This window comes from Oncorhynchus keta, chromosome 11, assembly GCF_023373465.1.
Source record: "Oncorhynchus keta strain PuntledgeMale-10-30-2019 chromosome 11, Oket_V2, whole genome shotgun sequence".
Lineage (NCBI taxonomy): Eukaryota > Metazoa > Chordata > Actinopteri > Salmoniformes > Salmonidae > Oncorhynchus > Oncorhynchus keta.
This window is the reverse complement of record NC_068431.1, coordinates 46,773,643-46,789,990: the sequence shown is the minus strand read 5'-3', so window position 1 is coordinate 46,789,990 and position 16,348 is coordinate 46,773,643. Positions and strand designations below refer to the sequence as shown.

Below are 16,348 nucleotides of genomic sequence, written 5' to 3'. Positions count from 1 at the left end.
ATAGATAAATAGCCTATGGTCCGATTTAAAGAAAAAAAATCGATTTGCCAGGAGGATCATATCGATGTAGACGCGTCAGAATCACACGTTTTGCGATAGTTCCAACACGTGATTCACATACGTATTTTGATCAATTTAGTCACTGGTTTTGGCCTACCTGACTCATTACACACAATGTTCAATATTCATCCGCCCCCATAAAAAAAAAAACGTTTCTCTGTTCACATTTGCAGAAAGGATACCGTGTATGCATGGGGTCCACAAAGGAGCCCAATATTGCGACTAATAAACGGACATTGGTGGGTTGGAATCAGGCTGAAATTATGAACCAGGGACAGCACCACTCTGGAGGCTTTGCGTGTCTCCGCGGTATGAATGTGATTGACTGAGCGTACTCATCCCCCCCCCCGTATCATTCATTCTTTCTTTCTCCCTCCCTGTTGAACGACCGGAATTAGGGGACGACCGTCGGAGGTTATCTAGGAAACTGCGGACATCTCTCCGATGCTAACTTATCAACGATTTCGTATATCCTTGCGAGTAGCCTACCACCATTGCTTTGCCTTTACTCTGTCAAATGTAGAGGACTGCCTATGTTTCGTATCACGCTGTGCTGCACAAGCAGCGTGAAAATATCTGACTCAAGGATGCGGATTTAAACAGAAATACGCTGCCAACTGGGATTTGAAACATTCACATTGAATTAAGTCACTAATGCCAGTAACCAGATACTCTTTATGTTAGTTTTATATTTGATCAGTGACGCGGTAAAAATATCGAGAGCCAACCACCAACGAAGATAAACCGCGAGAACGGGTAAGCGTGCTTTTTTTCTCTCTCTCTCTCCAACACAGCATCACCTCCGCCACCTAGAACCAGCTAGCTAGCAAACGTGGGCTAATCCTAATATACAGGTAAAGATGTATTTGGGGGTACCCTTTGTCACTTTAAAAATCGACCATTGTCTAAAAAAAAATGAGCCATACATTAATAAAGCATTTGCTCTCAACTTGGCTATTTAATGTGTATTCTATTGGCTACCTCGCCATGCTGTGTTGCCTTTGTTTGAGTCGATGTTCGCCAGTTAGCTACTAGCTTGATAGCGCCCCTCATCTTCTCGGTCGAGTCCGCCAGCCATCCAACCTGACCATATTGTCCAACCAGGCGCTGTGTGACTACCCGGCGTCCCACTGAACATGACATTAGCGTTGGGCAAGGTATCTCGCCCCCAATTAAACTGTGTATGCATACCCGACTCAAATTATATGAAGCATCTTCATCTGTGTGTTTGTATAGCTTTGTAAATGTTCTGAGCGAGCTTCGTAGGAGTTTTGATATGTCATCGTAGCTATGGGTAAACCTGGCTGTTGCGCTGTCTCACGACGAGACCAAGGAAACGACACGATCGTTCTTCTCTGGGGGACACTGAGGTAGCCAGCATCATCTGCTGCTTGCTCACCATTGCAATGTTAATTGCCTGTGGATATAAACTACAACCGTTATACTTTCAGATGTCTGGCCTGTTAAGATCATATCTGTAATGCATAGCTAGCGAAGTGGTGTATTGATGTCAACCTCCAAGTGTTTTTTTTTGTTTTTCTTCCTGGACAGAGCCCGTGTGGCCTGTACGAGGAGGATCAGTTTAGGTAACTTGGATGAAAACACCACGTTGTATATGATTTAGTAGGAAACTAAACCTGTGTTTTGTCAGCTACGGTTTAGTCACCATTTGAGGTATGATTATGACCAGTGGAGACCTGTCATTCAGGGCAGGGTTTGAGCCCTACCCGTTTAGTATATATCTTGTTCAAAAGTTTGGAGTCACTTAGAAATGTCCTTGTTTTTGAAAGAAATGCATTTTTTTTGTCCATTAAAATAACACACAATTGATCAGAAATACAGTCTAGACATTGTAAAATAAATTGTTAATGTTGTAAATGACTATTGTAGCTGGAAAAGGCTGATTAAAAAAAAAAAAAAAGGAATATCTACATAGGTGTTCCAATGGCATGTTGTGTTAGATAATCCAAGTTTATCATTTTAAAAGGCTAATTTGATCATTAGAAAACCCTTTTGCAATTGTTAGCACAGCTGAAAACTAGTCTGATTTAAAGAGAAATAAAACTGGCCTTCTTTAGACTAGTTGAGTATCTGGAGCATCAGCATTTCTGGGTTAGATTACAGGCTAGAAACAAAACTTTATTCTGAAACTCGTCAGTCTATTCTTGTTCTGAGAAATGAAGGCTAATCCATGCGACAAATTGCCAAGAAACTGAAGATCTGGTACAAAACACCAGTCTCAAAGTCAACAGTGAGGAGGAGGTGACTCTAGACAGGGTTCCTCTGTCCAGTGTCTGTGTTCTTTTGCCCATCTTAATCTTTTCTTTTTATATGCCAGTCTGAGATATGGCTTTTTCTTTGCAACTCTGCCTAGAAGGACAGCATCCCGGAGTCGCCTCTTCACTGTTTACGTTGAGACTGGTGTTTCTGGCCTTTTTTGAGCCTGTAATCGAACCTACAAATGCTGATGCTCCAGATACTCAACTAGTCTAAAGAAGGGCAGATTTCTTGTTTCTTTACTCAGAACAACAGTTTTCAGCTGTGCTAACATAATTCCAATGATCAATTAGCCTTTTAAAATGATCAACTTTGATTAGCTAACACAACGTGCCATTGGAACACATGAGTGATGGTTGCTGATAATGGGCATACGTAGATATTCCATTAAAAATCAGCCGTTTCCAGCTACAATAGTAATTTACAACTTTAACAATGTCTACTCTAAACTTCTGATCAATTTTATATTTTAATGGACAAAATTTGGATTTCTTTCAAAAACAAGGACATTTCTAAGTGACTGCAAACTTTTGAATGGTGGTGTGTATGTATATACAGTATAAGTACCAGTCAAAAGTTTGGACACCTACTCATTCAAGGGTTTTTATTTGTACTATTTTCTACTTTGTAGAATAATAGTGAAGATATCAAAATTATGAAATAATACATATGGAATCATGTAGTAACCACAAGTGTTAAATCAAAATAGATTTTATATTTGAGGTTCTTCAAAGTAGCCACCCTTTGCCTTAATGATATAGCTTTGCACTCTCTTGGCATTCTCTCAACCAGCTTCACCTGAAATGCTTTTCCAACAGTCTTGAACAGTCTTGAAAGAGTTCCCTCGTGCTGAGCACTTGTTGGCTGCGTTTTCTTCACTCTGCGGTACAACTCATCCCAAACCATCTCGATTGGGTTGAGATCGGGTGATTGTGGAGGCCAAGTCATCTGATGCAGCACTCCATCAATCTCCTTGGTCAAATAACCCTTTCACAGCATGGAGGTGTGTTGGGTCATTGTCCTGTTGAAAAACAAATGATAGTTCCACTAAGCGCAAACCAGATGGGATGGTGTATCACTGCAGAATGCTGTGGTAGCCATGCTGGTTGTGTGCCTTGAATTCTAAATACATCACAAACGGTGTCGCCAACAAAGCACCATCACACCACCTCCTCCATGCATCACGGTGGGAACTATACATGTGGAGATCATCCGTTCACCTACTCTGCCTCTCACAAAGACATAGTGGTTGGAACGAAAATTCTAATTTGTATTAATCAGACTAAAGGACAGATTTCCACCGGTCTAATGTCCATTGCTAGTGTTTCTTGGCCCAAGCAAGTCTCCTTCTTATTGGTGTCCTTTTTTTGCAGCAATTTGACCATGAAGGCCTGATTCACACAGTCTCCCCTGAACAGTTGATGTTGAGATGTGTCTGTTACTTGAACTCCGTGAAGCATTTATTTGGGCTGTGATTTCTGAGGCTGGTAACTCTAATGAACTTATCCTCTGCAGCAGAGGTAACTCTGGGTCTTCCTTTCCTGTGGCAGTCCTCATGAGAGCCAGTTTCATCATAGATCTTGATGGTTTTTGTAACTGCCATTGAAGACACTTTCGAAGTTCTTGAAATTTTCCATATTGACTGACCTTCATGTCTTAAAGTAATGATGGACTGTAAGTTCTCTTTGCTTATCTGAGCTGTTCTTGCCATAATATGGACTTGGTCTTTTACCAAATAGGGTTATCTTCTGTATACCACCCCTACCTTGTCACAACATAACTGATTGGCTCACATACATTAAGAAGGAAAGAAATACCACAAATGATCTTTTACAAGGCACACTTGTTAATTGAAATGCATTCCATGTGACTATCTCATGAAGCTGGGTGAGAGAACGCCAAGAGTGTGCAAAGCTGTCATCAAGGCAAAGGGTGGCTACTTTGAAGACTCAAATATAAAATGTATTTTGATTTAACATTTATGGTTACTACATGATTCCATATGTGTTATTTCATAATTTTGATATCTTCACTATTATTCTACAATGTGGAAATTAGTTTAAAAAATCAGTGAGTATGTGTCGGAACTTTGACTGGTATTATATACAGTGGGGCAAAAAAGTATTTAGTCAGCCACCAATTGTGCAAGTTCTCCCACTTAAAAAGATGAGGCCTGTAACTTTCATCACAGGTACACTTCAACTATGACAGACAAAATGAGAAAAAAAATCCAGAAAATCACATTGTAGGATTTTTAATGAATTTATTTGCAAATTATGGTGGCAAATAAGTATTTGGTCAATAACAAAAGTTTCTCAATACTTTGTTATATACCCTTTGTTGGCAATGACAGAGGTCAAATGTTTTCTGTAAGTCTTCACAAGGTTTTCACACACTGTTGCTGGTATTTTGGCCCATTCCTCCATGCATTCAGATCTCCTCTAGAGCAGTGATGTTTTGGGGCTATTGCTGGGCAACACGGACTTTCAACTCCCTCCAAAGATTTTCTATGGGGTTGAGATCTGGAGACTGGCTAGGCCACTCCAGGACCTTGAAATGCTTCTTACGAAGCCACTCCTTTGTTGCCCGGGCGGCGTGTTTGGGATCATTGTCATGCTGAAAGACCCAGCGACGTTTCATTTTCAATGCCCTTGCTGATGGAAGGAGGTTTTCACTCAAACCTCACGATACATGGCCCCATTCATTCTTTCCTTTACACGGATCAGTCGTCCTGGTCCCTTTGCAGGAAAAACAGCCCCAAAGCATAATGTTTCCACCCCCATGCTTCATGGTAGGTATGGTGTTCTTTGGATGCAACTCAGCATTCTTTGTCCTTCAAACACGACGAGTTGAGTTCTTACCAAAAAGTTGCATTTTGGTTTAATCTGACCATATGACATTCTCCCAATCTTCTTCTGGATCATCCAAATGCTCTCTAGCAAACTTCAGATGGGCCTGGACATGTACTGGCTTAAGCAGGGGGACACGTCTGGCACTGCAGAATTTTGAGTCCCTGGCGGCGTAGTGTGTTACCGATGGTAGGCTTTGTTACTTTGGTCCCAGCTCTGCAGGTCATTCACTAGGTCCCCCCCCGTGTGGTTCTGGGATTTTTGCTCACCGTTCTTGTGATCATTTTGACCCCACGGGTTGAGATCTTGCGTGGAGCCCCAGATCGAGGGAGATTATCAGTGGTCTTGTATGTCTTCCATTTCCTAATAATTGCTCCCACAGTTGATTTCTTCAAACCAAGCTGCTTACCTATTGCAGATTCAGTCTTCCCAGCCTGGTGCAGGTCTACAATTTTGTTTCTGGTGTCCTTTGACAGCTCTTTGGTCTTGGCCATAGTGGAGTTTGGAGTGTGACTGTGAGGTTGTGGACAGGTGTCTTTTATACTGATAACAAGTTCAAACAGGTGCCATTAATACAGGTAACAAGTGGAGGACAGAGGAGCCTCTTAAAGAAGTTACAGGTCTGTGAGAAATCTTGCTTGTTTGTAGGTGACCAAATACTTATTTTCCACCATAATTTGCAAATAAATTCATAAAAATCCTACAATGTGATTTTCTGGATATTTTTCTCTCTCATTTTGTCTGTCATAGTTGAAGTGTACCTATGATGAAATTACAGGCCTCAAGTGGGAGAACTTGCACAATTGGTGGCTGACTAAATACTACTTTGCCCCACTGTATATATTATAATTGGCCATTTTTGCATTAATATGTGTTACATATCAGTTTGCAAAAAATGTAATGAAATACAAATCCTTCAGTTAATATAGCTGCATACATACATGGTCTCTTGAGTAAGGCAGCTGCAAAATGCAGGTGTTTCAGCTTAGCTCAGTGCTTTCTGTGGTGGATGGGCAGCCAGCGAAAGTACAGAGCGTAGGCATTGATACTTTTCTCTAGTTGCGCTGTGATTGGCTCAGTGTTCTGTCACTCATGGGGACACTGTCACCTTAGAATCTTCAGGGAGAGCTTGGCAGTTCAAGCCCCGTTGGTTTCTGCCATAGATTTTTTTTATTAGAAGTGCCCATTCAAGAAGGCTTATGGTCATTGGCCACAGATAAAAATGATGTCAAATCACCTTATCTACCGTAGCTTTGATTGGATTGATCATGTCAACATCATACTTTCAAAATCTTAGAGACAAGCAGTCATCATGAATAACATTGACAATCTACTGGCAAATCCTTTTCAATCCTTCATATGAATACATTTTTCTTTAACGAGGAAAGTCAGTTAAGAACAAATTCTCATTTTCAATGACATTCTACCCCGGCCAAACCCAGATGCTGGGCCAATTGTGCTCCACCCTCATGGAACTCCTGATCACGGCCGGATGTGATGCAGCCTGGATTCGAACCAGGGACTGTAGTGACGCCACTTGCACTGAGATGCAGTGCCTTAGACCGCTGCACCACTCGGGATTGAACATTTTAAGAGGAAATTATAGATTAAATGTATCGGTGCACAACGGCCATTGGACTTTAAACATTACACAATAAGTCATAAAATCGCAAATTCACCAATGAGTGGTTTGGAAGGAGTCAGTGGTTAACTGCAATCACTATTTTGCTTCCCCTGCCTGCTATTTGGTGGGGAGGGTGTTTGGTCCAAGTCTGGATTTAAGGATTTAAAATGTCTGTCTGAAAGGGTCTATTTTCCAAGCTTAAAAGGATAAACATTCACACTCGCGCACCATGGGCCAGAAAATGTTGAATACATTGGCAATGCTGTCAATCCAGCATGACTTCTGCTGGGTTCAAAACAACTGTGAACTCAGAACTGGGAAATCTCCGACTTTGGTGCGTTCAACACAACTGGGAACGAAGGAAAAAAATGAGCTCCGACTGGGAAAATACATTTTGAACGGTCACCCAACTCGGAATTCCAAGTCGGGAACTCTGGCCTCTTTCTAGAGCTCTGACTTTCCAACCTGAAGATTGCTGACGTCATGATTCGACCTAGTTCCCAGTTGTCTTGAAAGCACCACAAATCCATAGAATGCCAGACTTTGATGACAAAGTTTGCACACAAGAAGAACCGCCGTGCCGCCTTCCTGTTCAAGTATAACAGTGCTAAAATAGGCCTATGTCTTGTATGCTGCTGTATAAATGATGTAATATGCCAGGGATCTATGTATACTGTAGCTAAGTAATACTATGTGTATGTTGTGTGTTAAGCTGTTAGTAGCCCATGCAAATTTGGTCTATTTGCACCTCTTAATTTTGCCTATTCTGATTTGGTGGTGCACATGTAGCCTATAAGCAGTCTTGGATTAATGTAATCATTGAATATTGTAAAAGCGTTCTTTGTCTCCTTATATGCCATAGTTATTTATCATACGTTTCTAACTTGGTGTACAGGGAGAATACTGTAAGAATACGCAAATGTTCTGAAATCTGTTGCTGAACAAATAGTTATATTGATTACGTCCGTCTTAGCTCGCTCATTAATGTCATAATTGAAATGACTCCTTGCCTCAGATCCCCTCATCGTTCCCTTGTGTTGTAGTTTGTACTTCTCATGTCAGAGTTCGTCATTATTGAAGGATGCGGTTTTTATCGAGTTACACAAATCCACAAGGAGTCAGTAAAAGCCATATTTATTTAAGCAAGTCAGTCGTATCAGCTATGGTTTTTAAAAAGGCAGTAAATGAGGCTTAATGAACTGTTTGGCTGCCAGACAAGGCCCCGCTGATAGCCAGGTGTAGCGGTGGTAAGGATTCACTTCATGGTGCCGAAATCAAACAAAGCTCTGATGTTGGGACCGCTTTATGTGGGCACCATTATAGTTACATTTATGTATTGCTTAGTGTTGTGTAGTGGCTTTGCTGGCATGCATCTAAAGAAATTGTTACGTTTGCTCCACCAAGATTTACATGCTAAAATCGCCACTGATTTATGACTGAATGACCACTTACGGAGAACCTTTATGGGCCAATGACAAAAACGATCCTATCGCAAAGCTGTCTTATAACTTTCAAAACCATACCCACCCTTGTGCTCCCCCAGCCTAGACAGACCCACTATTTACCACTAACATTTTTATGAGTACAGTATTGCGAGCTCTAGATGGATGTAGTCCAGCCATTGGTGCACTGGTGTGTTAATCAACAGGATTTGTGAAATGTAAATGTTTGCATGGTGCATCAGCCTAATTGCCGATGTTTATTTTGTTTGAATGTATTACCGTCTTGGACGTAGCCTATTAGTCATGCTGTTGGGAACCTGTTTATCCTTTACATGTACAGTATATGCTGTTGAGGGGAGTAGTGACTAAAGGTCGACCTATTAATCGGCATGGCTGATTACATTGCAATCCACGAGGAGACTGCGTGGCAGGCTGACCACCTGTTACGCGAGTGCAGCAAGGAGCCACGGTAAGTTGCTAGCTAGCATTAAACTTATCTTATAAAAAAACAATCAATCTGAACATAATCACTAGTTAATTAAAACCTCAAGCCCACCCGACACGCAGGCGCCCCATCTAGCCATCTGGAAATGCAAATGCGCTACGCTAAATGCTAATAGCACTCGTTAAAACTCAAACGTTCATTAAAACACACATGCAGGGTACTGAATTAAAGCTACACTCGTTGTGAATCCAGCCAACAAGTCAGATTTTTAAAATGCTTTTCGGCGAAAGCATGAGAAGCTATTATCTGATAGCATGCAACACCCCGAAATACCTGAAGGGGACGTAAACAAAATAATTAGCATAGCCGGCGCTACACAAAACGCAGAAATAAAATATAAACCTTCATTACCTTTGACGAGCTTCTTTGTTGGCACTCCTAGATGTCCCATAAACATCACTATTGGGTCTTTTTTTCCCGATTTTTAAATCGGTCCATATATACCCTAAATATCGATCTATGAAAAGTGTGTGATCCAGGAAAAAAACACTGTTTTAAAACGCAATGTCATTTTTTAAAATTGAAAAAGTCTACGATAAACTTTAACAAAACACTTCGAAATACTTTTGTAATCCAACTTCAGCTATTAGTAAATGTTAATAATCTATCAAATTGATCACGGGGCGATGTGTATTCAATAGCTCCATGTCTTGAAATCATGGTCGAAAATTTCTCCTCCAAAACATCCTGTCGGAGACCGGAAGGAATGGGCTCTCTCTTACTCGTTTGACCAAGAAACCCAGGCAATTGACAAGACTGGCAACATCGTGTGGAAGCTGTAGGACTTGCAATCTCAGCCCCATGTAATTTGGTTTCTCATAGACAATACATGCAAGTGGCGCATGGATATTTTTCCCAGCTTTCGGTGATCAGTTTTTCTTGCACTTTTCAATGAAACACACGCTCTGTTATAGTCACAGCCGTGTTTTAACCAGTTTTAGAAACGTCAGTGTTTTCTATCCACACATACTAATCATATGCATATACTATATTCCTGGCATGAGTAGCAGGACGCTGAAATGTTGCGCGATTTTTAACAGAATGTTGGAAAAAGTAAGGGGTAACCTTAAAACCTCTTAACTACACATGGTTGATATTACTAGTTTAACTAGCTTGTCCCGCGTTTCATATAATCAATGCGGTGCCTGTTAATTTATTATCGAATCACAGCCTACTTAGCCAAATGGGTGATGATTTAACAAAACCGCATTCACGAAAAAAAAACACAATTGTTGCACTAATGTACCTAACCATAAACATCAATGCCTTTCTTAAAATCAATACAGAAGTATATATTTTTTAACCTGTTTATTTAAAAGAAATTCATGTTGGCAGGCAATATTAACTAGGGAAATTGTCAGTTCTCTTGCGTTCAGTGCAAGTCAGGGTGTATGCAGCAGTTTGGGCCGACTGGCTCATTGCGAACTGTGAAGACCATTTCTTCCTAATTAACCGTAATAACATTTTCCATAATTATACCATTTGAAGGTTGTGCAATGTAACAGCAATATTTAGACTTAGGGTTGCCACCCGTTCAATAAAATACGGAACGGTTCCGTATTTCACTGAAAGAATAAATGTTTTGTTTTTGAAATTATATTTTTCGGATTTGACCATATTAATGACCTAAGGCTCGTATTTCTGTGTATTTATTTTCTGTAATTAAGTCTATGATTGACTATTTGATAGAGCAGTCTGACAGAGGTGACAGGCAGCAGCAGGCTCGTAAGCATTTATTCAAACAGCACTTCCTGTGTTTGCCAGCAGCTCTTAGCAATGCTTGAAGCACAGCTCTGTTTATGACTTCAAGCCTATCAACTCCCGAGTTTAGGCTGGCAATACTATAGTGCCTATAAGAAGAACATCCAATAGTCCGAGGTATATGAAATACAAATGGTACAGACAGATTCCTATAACTACAACCTAAAACTTCTTAACTGGGAATATTGAAGACTCATGTTAAAAGGAACCACCAGCTTTCATATGTTCTGAGCAAGGAATTTAAACGTTGGCTTTTTTACATGGCACATATTGCATTTTTACTTGTCCAGCACTGCTTTTGCATTTATTTAAACTAAATTGAACATGTTTCATTATTTGAGACTAAATTGATCTTATTTTAAATTAATATAATACATAATAAGTGTTCATTCAGTATTGTTATTGTCGATTTATATATTTCTATCGGCTTTTTTTAGTCCTCCCAATAATCGATATCGGCGTTGAAAAATCATAATCGGTTGACCTCTAGTATGGACTACTTCAGATCTATGGTTAGACTATTGGACACGTTAGGGAGTGTCTTCAGTTGTCGACCCTAGGTGGGTGAGGAATGGATGGATGTTTAGAGAGCGCAAGTTTTATGGAGGCTGGGGAATGCAATTGTGGGCCCCCCCCATAGTGCTGATGCTCAGAATCCCTCCCATACAAGCTTGTTTCAACTCCCAGGATCATTGTGCTGCAGTCATCCATGTCAGTTAAGCTAAGTCATGCCATTATCACTAACAGTGTTATTGTTCTTATCAGATGTGCAGGTCCTGATGCAACAACTAATTTAAACTTTATTCTGCCATTGAGATAAAAGGCAAATAGCCTTCAGTTTTTTACCCTTCTGTTTCTGCCTATTCTTTTTTTGGTGGGTGTACAGTATCAACTCGAGCACCTCTTCACATTTCAGTATTGCTCTCAGCCTCTTCAGCAGGATTAATTTGATCTGCCCAATGAAGATGAATGTTATGACCATCTCAATATTCAGATTAGAAAAAACATTTAGTTTTTTACAAGGTTGAATATGTGTTGTCATTAGTCCACACAGTTAATTTAAACATTGAGATGGACCAAAATGAATGCCATGGTCTACCTGCATGCTTAAGCTACTTGAGGACAGTGATTTCCTCATTGTCTGGGTTTTGTATGGAGTATTTGAATTGCTGGGCTGTTTATAGTGCTTCAATAAATTGTCCTCTGGGCAATTCCACGTTAACGGACTCAGGTTTTTCACTTAAAATGTATTTAAAAAAATAAAATAATTTCAAAGTATAACAAACCATAGAACTATGCACGATGACTACTTTTAACTCTGGGCTCTACAGTGCGACCATTTTAAGGATTCTAGCATTAATACCTCAATTTCCTTTGTTATTTTGTGTTCGCCAACGTTTTTCAACTTAGGCGCACTTCAACTTAGGCGTGTTCCTTGTAAAAGTATATATATATATTTTTTAAAGTTAATCCTAGAGCCCTGTAACAATTTACACTGAACATTTTAAATAAACCGATGCAATGCTTGGTAATGTGACCATGTTTTCCAAAAACTCTTAACCATCTGCTCCAAATTAAGATTCACCGATTTGGCTGAAACAACGGGATGTCAGCTATGACATGACACCTTTTTCAATTTGAAAAATAAATAAATATTTGCAGTGTTTTCCACAAGTACATAGAGTAGCCAGCCAAACAGAAAATGCACTCTATTTTGGTGGCCTCTGGAACATTCTAATGACCTGATTCCATCTGAAATACACAGCAAAATTATTGAATAATTATTTTCTTTACCTCCCAGGTTGGAAAAATGTGTTGTATTGTCTATAAAGACATGCCTTTTCCAATTTTAAATGACTGACCATTTATGAATTCAGTGTATTGTTGTTTTGGATATTGTCTTGGCCTATATTATCTGTGCCCGATCCATAAAGCATCTCAGTTTAGGAGTGCTGGTCTAGGATCAGGTCCACATCTGTCCATATAATCATATTCATTATGATCTAGAATATTAAACTGATCCTCGATCAGCACTCCTATTGTGAAACACTTTGTGGATATGAGCCCAGGACTGTTTTCTAAGGGACCTTTTTACATTTAACCTGTCTTCTTTTGAGATTAAAGTCATATTTATAGTTTTACTACACAATATGAATTGCTGCTGATGTTTGTTCACATATTTTATTAAAACAGAAAAATGAAGTAAATATCCCACATTATCATGGAAAAGAAATGAAAGGTTATATTGAAACAATGTAAGGGTTATATCAGTCTTAAGTATTATCTTTCGGATTTTACGTAGCCCCAATTCATGAAAAAGTATTGTTGGGTAGGGCTCTATAAAACCCGTAATAAATGTTGACTGATTTCGTTTGGTTCTTTCCCAAATTCAATCCATTTTTAAAATAAAACATCCAATCTTGTTGTTTTTCTAAGTCCACACCAATGCAACGGCTTCACAAAGTGGAAGACGCGAGCACCACACATGCAGACGGGCATTCTCGTTGCTTCTTCAGAAAGTTGCATGAACTATGAATCACTGATTCATTGGGTTCATGTCTTTTATGATAAACTTGAGCAAATTCATTACATTAATAAAACATTTTTTAAATGTTTCGTTGATTCCCACGTGTAACAACACCGACACAGGATCGGTACATCTGAACATCACACCTGTGGGACAGGTACAGAATGGCAACAACAACTGCCCGAGTTACACCAGGAATGCACAATCCCTCCATCAGTGCTCAGACTGTCCGCAATAGGCTGAGAGCGGCTGTACTGAGGGCTTGTAGGCCTGTTGTAAGGCAGGTCCTCACCAGACATCACCGGCAACAACGTCGCCTATGAGCACAAACCCACCGATGCTGGACCAGACAGGACTTGCAAAGTGCTCTTCACTGACGAGTTGCGGTTTTGTCTCACAAGGGGTGATGGTCGGATTCGCGTTTAAGGTCGAAGGAATAAGCGTTACACCGAGGCCTGTATTATGGAGTGGAATCAATTTGGAGGTGGAGGTGCCGTCATGGTCTGGGGCGGTGTGTCACAGCATCATTGGACTGAGCTTGTTGTCATTGCAGGCAATCTCAACGCTGTGTGTTACAGGGAAGACATCCTCCTCCCTCATGTGGTACCCTTCCTGCAGGCTCATCCTGACATGACCCTTCAGCATGACAATGCCACCAGCCATACTGCTCGTTCCGTACGTAATTTCCTGCAAGACAGGAATGTGAGTGTTCTGCTATGGCCAGCGAAGAGCCCTGATCTCTATCCCATTGAGCATGTCTGGGACCTGTTGGATTGGAGGGTGAGGGCTAGGGCCATTCCCCCCCAGAAATGTCCAGGAGCTTGCAGGTGCCTTGGTGGAAGAGTGGGGTAACATCTCACAGCAAGTACTGGCAAATCTGGTGCAGTCCATGAGGAGGAGATGCACTGCAGTACTTAATGCAGCTGGTGGCTACACCAGATACTGACTGTTACTTTTGATTTTGACCCCCCTCCCCTTTGTTCAGGGACACATTATTCAATTTCTGTTAGTCACATGTCTGTGGAACTTGTTCAGTTTGTCTGTTGTTGATTATTGTTATGTTCATACAAATATTTACACATGTTAAGTTTGCTGAAAATAAACACAGTTGACAATGAGTGCTTCTTTTTTTGCTGAGTTTAGATAACACAAACACATCGACGCAGCAGTCTAAGGCACTGCATCTCAGTGCAAGAGGCGACACTACAGTCCTTGGGCACACAATTGTCCCATAGGGCACACAATTGGCCCAGCGTCGTCTGGATTTGGCCGAGGTAGGCCGTCATTGTAAATAAGAATTGGTTCTTAACTGACTTGCCTAGTTAAAGGTATTTAGGCATTTATGTATGTCCCCTTTACCAGTAAAACATAATGAATACCCAATGTTTCAATGTACAGTTGTTCAGTCGTTTCATTCTCAAACAGGATTTCTATGGAATGCCGTTTGGGTCTTTGCATGTCAAAAAAGACATGTTATATAACTCTATTTAAAGTGTCAAATAAGCTTGTTGACCAATCAGGACCTGAATACGATTGCACGTCATATTTTAACGCGTTCATAAATTTATTTACGTAGTTATTACACATTGATTGCACATGTCACAGCAATTCATCGACACTACTACTATGATGCTGGTAAAGTTGTCTCGCGCACATAATGCTGGTCATTAAAACAGCTAGCTAGCTCATGGATGCAAACAATGTTCTTCCCCAAAAACATAGCAAAACGGTGTAACGTTTCAGTAGCTTTTTAAAAATGTATATTTATTTAATTTAACTAGGCAAGTCAGTTGAGAACAAACTATTTACAGTGACAGCCACAATAGTGGACTTTGTGGTTACCCTTCAAAGTAAAAGTATGTCATTGACAGGGATGCAAATGAATACTAATAGTAGAATTATGCCGTAATTGAATAGATCATGCTAAACAAGGTTGGAATGTTATATCAAATCAACAAAATACAATTTTGTTAATTTGACAAAAATATGTTGAAGTCACACTATATTCTACTTTAGGATTGCATTGGGGGCATACTTATTTCACTGTACCGCCTTACCTATGGATTGTGGATCAATGACATGGGGTATCAGTCTACATAAGTGACACCCAGAGAACATTAGCATTGTAGCTCTTATTGTGGGACTCTGACCCACATTTATTGTAAACCTATGTGTATTTAACACTGTTCCAGAGGAAAAACAATACTGCGTGGATTTTTGAGTCTAACTCTGAGGACATTGGTAAAAATGTAGAGAGTAGACTGTTACCCCATTTCATTGCTTCACATTCCAACCTTGCTTAACATTATCTAGTCTAAATATGGCATAATTCCACCAATTTGTAACCTTCTGCATCACTTTTAAAATAGGTACTTTTATTTTGAAGGCAAGCCTCAAATTCCCCTATTGTGCTTAATTGTTATTGTGGCTAGCTTCACAACACAACCCGGTCAGGTTGAGCCTCACTAGCCAGATGAAGCTAGCTGGCTGCTTATAACATTAGCTTTGGACGACAGGGTTAACTTGTTATGGCTGTAATCCCACTAACGGGGTAAGTGTCACCAACAACCGCTGAATAGCATAAATATTACTACAAATATTTATATTCATGAAATCACAAGTACAATATAGGAAAACACAGCTTAGCCTTTTGTTAATCCACCTGTCATTTTGAAATTATGCTTTACAGCGAAAGCAATCCAAGCGTTTAAGTTTATCGATCTCACGACAAAACATTAAGTACACTTAGCATCAGGAAGCTTGGTCACAATTCAGAAAAGCAATCAAATTAATCGTTTACCTTTGATCTTCGGATGTTTTCACTCACGAGACTCCCAGTTACACAACAAATGTTCCTTTTTGTTCCATAAAGATTCTTTTTATATCCAAAATACCTCCGTTTGTTTGTTGCGTTATGTTCAGAAATCCACAGGAAAGAGCGGTCACGACAACGCAGACGAAAATTCCAAATAGTTTCCCATAATGTCCACAAACATGTCAAATGTTTTTTATAATCAATCCTCAGGTTGTTTTTAAAATATATAATCGATAATGTATCAACCGCAAATGTCTTTTGCAGTAGGAGAGGGAAAAGCAATACCTAACCTATCCAAACTCTGACGCGATGTTATCTTTCTGGCTGAAGATTGACACCTTTAGGAAGCGATAGGAAAAGGAATCTGGTTGATATCCCTTTAAATGGAGCAAAGGGAGGCTATGGAACATGGAGTTTTCAAAATAGAAGCCACTTCCTGTTTTGATTTTCCTCAGGGTTTCGCCTGCAATAGCAGTTCTGTTATACTC

General features: G+C 40.0%; 1 protein-coding gene across 3 annotated transcripts in view; it reads left to right on the top strand.

Annotated features, from left to right (window-relative positions):
* Positions 1 to 330: 330 nt before the first annotated feature.
* The window catches only part of LOC118390395 (spectrin beta chain, non-erythrocytic 1-like), a 108,630-nt gene continuing 92,612 nt past the window's right edge, over positions 331 to 16,348 (top strand). Inside the window, exon 1 of one of the 3 annotated variants that reach the window (XM_052457332.1) lies at positions 331 to 816. The gene's annotated coding sequence lies outside the window, so the exon portion shown is untranslated. The remainder of the gene's footprint in view (positions 817 to 16,348) is intronic. The other 2 variants (XM_052457331.1, XM_052457334.1) reach the window with 2 other exon arrangements.